Genomic DNA, 3,831 nt, shown 5'->3' on the forward strand with positions numbered 1-3,831 from the left:
ATGTATGGATGGATGGATGGATGGATGGATGGATGGATGGATGGATGGATGGATGGATGTTATTGTACAGTTTCGTCTCCAGCCTTTGGGTGTGTTTTATGTCCTAATAGTTCCATAATTATTATGAATCCCTGAGAAACTTAATTCTCTGATGATTTTTATCGTTGCTTGCACGGTCGTTGGTGACGATGTCGTACAGCTGCAGCACAGTTTATTTGCATGACCAGGAGAGAGTCCAACTGGGACAGATAACATATTGTTTCCTTGAGGCACAGAAGGCTCAGTGTAGCAATAATTACTCATAAACCCTTGGGCCATTTAATGAAGACTAGTGGCAAACCTAATTTATCCCTGTAGAGATTAATCTGCTTTTTTTATTCATTTGATATGATACATTTGGTGCTGTCAGCTCTAAATCATGTCTGAAGATGAACCAAGACAGACTGCTCAGACAACACTTTTTGCCTCTGAATTAGAGCAGATTGAGCTTCTTCGGCGAATAATCTGAAATATTTGTATGTGGTAAAAACTGCAATATATTTTTTTCACCACTGTAATGACTATTAATGCCTTATCTGACTATATTCTGTTCACCACAAACATGCCCAGAGGGTTGACATTCAAAGGACAAAGTGTCAAACATGAACTTTTTTAAATACATTTTAACATTTTAAACACCCTTTTAACACTTTGTTCACCTGCAACTTTTAACATAATTTAAATGCTTTTAATATCCTGTAGTTATCAAATTGGTCTTTAAAAATTTGCTTCTTGGTGACATAACAGCTCTGAGTTAATGTAAAAAGTTGACACTGAGGTTATGCTAAATAGGCAGATGGTTTTTTTTTCCAAGCCATTAAGCTTTAGTACTGCTTTACCAGCAGAATAACAGGTATTGACACTTCTATGAGCTGGATGATACGCAGTTCCTTTTCCAGGAAAGAAAGTTCCTGCAGTTTATCTGGAACGCCTCCTACGCGAAGTTCTGACCTTTGAGGGCCTCGGTATTGATTCAGCCTTCTTCATTCCCCACGCCATCATCTTTTTCACATTTGATGAAAGTTTGGGATCAAAGAAGCAGCATTTTCTGCCAATTTTCTTTTTTCAGAGCCAGTGCAGGACTTTAAGCATTAAACTTTAAGAGCTGAAAGATACACTTAGTCAGACTGAGATATGCACCAAAACCATTTAGTTAGCAAGCATAATTTTGTACTATTTTCAAAATTATATAAATAAGATTTTGCATGATAATGAATGAGAGAAGGAAAAATAATGCACAAAGGAGAGGGCATTGGAATGAAAGACTAGCCGCTCCATCAATAAATCAACCTACATACATCATCACAGCTCGTCTCCAAGCAACAAATCAGCACAGATTTCTCTGCCCAGTTTATCGTTGTTGTCAGCCTGACTCCACTTCATTTTGCTCTGTGAAGCAACACACTCTACACATATACTGGCACATCATAAAGGTAATCCAACTTGTCAAAACATCCATTTATTTTGATCATTTACACATCTCATCACAGTGGGTGTTTCAAAATGTGAGTATTCTTACATTAAAGATTGCGTTATCTTTAGAATAATCAAATTTATTCATCAATGCGTCTCTGACAAAGATGCCAGACAATTCTGAAGAGATGATACATTTAATTTATTTATTTATTTGGTAACATAAAAAAGATCAATGTAAACTATTTTTGGACCTTTTCTTGGTCAGATGCTGTTCTTGCCCAGGTTTCCACAGCAACCTCACAGCATGTGCAGTTTTCCCATCAGGGTAGCGTCTGATTGCACGGTATAAAACCCCAAGTTCACGTTTAGTACTTTGGCTGCTAAATGTCAACCATCTTGTCGTGTTTGTGGTGGACAGAAGAACTTTACTATCAGATGGATATCAAAGTTCATGCTCACAAATCCATGTAGAAATGCAGCAATGTTCAGTCAGGTCATCTGGATGGTTTCTTTTTTTGCTGAGATGTTTCGTCCTTCGTTCAAAGGACTTCTTCAATCTGAGGAGCCACCAAACAAACTGACTCCCACAAACAGCATACTCCATAGTGGGAAAAAAAACAGTTTGCTGGTGCTAAGATGACCTCCAGGACCTGCCCTCTCCCCCGTCAACTCCTCTGAGACAGTCATGCCAAAGTGGTTCAAAACACCAAAGTTTATGCTCAATAATCCAGGTAGAAATTCAACGTTCAGTCAGGTCGTCTGGATGGTTTCTTTTTTACTGAGGCGTTTTTTTTTCATTTTTTTTTTTCATTTAGCCTTTATTTATCCAGGTTAGTCTCATTGAGCCACGGGAACTCATTTTCAAGAGAGACCTGTTTAGGGAGCAGATAGTGGGGGTTAAGGGTGTAGTGGACTAGGCCTACGTCGAAACTAAGTCTAAGGTCAAAACTCTTGACCTTTAGAACCTTGTGGGACAGGAACTGTCATTTCATGTATTTGAATACATAAATACAGGTTCACCCATCCTGAGACTTTCTTTCTTGAAGATTCAAGTGAAAAGAACACTCTCTTTTTTATTATCATTACTATTCTACAAATGTTGATAATCAAAGTGTCTTAGTTCAAACCATTTTAGATGTTGCAGTGAACTAATCAATTTTATTAACTGAGTAATGATTTTTATTCTCATGCAGTTAGAACTCATGTTAAAAGCTGTTACAGAGTAATTATACATTTTTCTGATTTCTGCTTTTGAATGAGCAAGTGTGTGCGTTTACAAGGTTACAGTCAAACGAAAAACAAGTTGTTATGTTAAAACTGTCATGTTTTAGAATCCTCTCAGACGTAAGTAGAGATGTTTTGCACCTGTTTCCTGAAACACGCCAAAACAAAACCCTCTCGGTCTGTGAGAACATTTCTGATCTGTCTCATAACAATTCCCGCTGTCTCTAACCTCTTACGTCACAAAACCCACCCCGTCTGGTCGTTTCTGACCAATGAAAAATCCCAAAAGTGAACCGGGAAAGAGTCTTTAAAATGTCAGTACTTCCTGGTCTAGTGTGTTCTGTGGGAGTTCTGTAAACTACACGAGAGCTAAAGTTCTGATGGAGTGCTGTTGGAGTTCCTGACATGACAACAAAGCTCTTCCGAGTTCCATGGGATTATAACATTTTCCACTGAGGTGAATGTGTGTCGAACAGAGCCTCGCCATTACTTCGGACGAGTAACAGCATCCTACTGAGACGCTGAAAGGGTGCGTTAAACGGAATCTCACCTGAGACATCTCCAGGTAAAGGAGCCGATTTCATCACCTAAGTGTACTGTAAGGAAAAGCTGAAGAAAGCCGGAGAGTGTCGATTCTGGTGAACACTTAATTTCCCTCACACACCATCTTAACTCCCTCTAAACTTCTTTCATCTCTAAACTTTTCTATCAAGTAGAAATTCTTCCAGATATTTAGAAATGTCTGTGTAAAATGCTCACCCACATTCATGTGGGCAAAAGATCATAGTTGTACAGTTTTCATAAATGTCTTTGGTGCAGCAACGGAAAAATCATGGCCGTATGATTTTTCCTGATTGATTGCTTTGTTGTTATTTTCATAATTTGCCAAATTAATGTACATGTTTGATGTTAAATTTGATTCTGTAAATAAATGACCGCATTCATTTTGATGGGTCAAATCTAAATGACGTCTCACGTTTGCATTTCCTTAAATTCAATGCACATTTTATTCAGTCCAGAAAAATGAGGAACCCGCGTTAAATGATGAATATATCCCAGCATCTGTTCATCTACAAGGGCCTTGCTCATGGGCCCAGAGTGGGGCGAATGAGGGTGGGGGCAAGTGTGGGTGTTTCACCTACCCCACCCACA

This window comes from Nematolebias whitei, chromosome 10 (genome assembly GCF_014905685.2).
Source record: "Nematolebias whitei isolate Nwh7 chromosome 10, NemWhi1, whole genome shotgun sequence".
Taxonomy (NCBI): domain Eukaryota; kingdom Metazoa; phylum Chordata; class Actinopteri; order Cyprinodontiformes; family Rivulidae; genus Nematolebias; species Nematolebias whitei.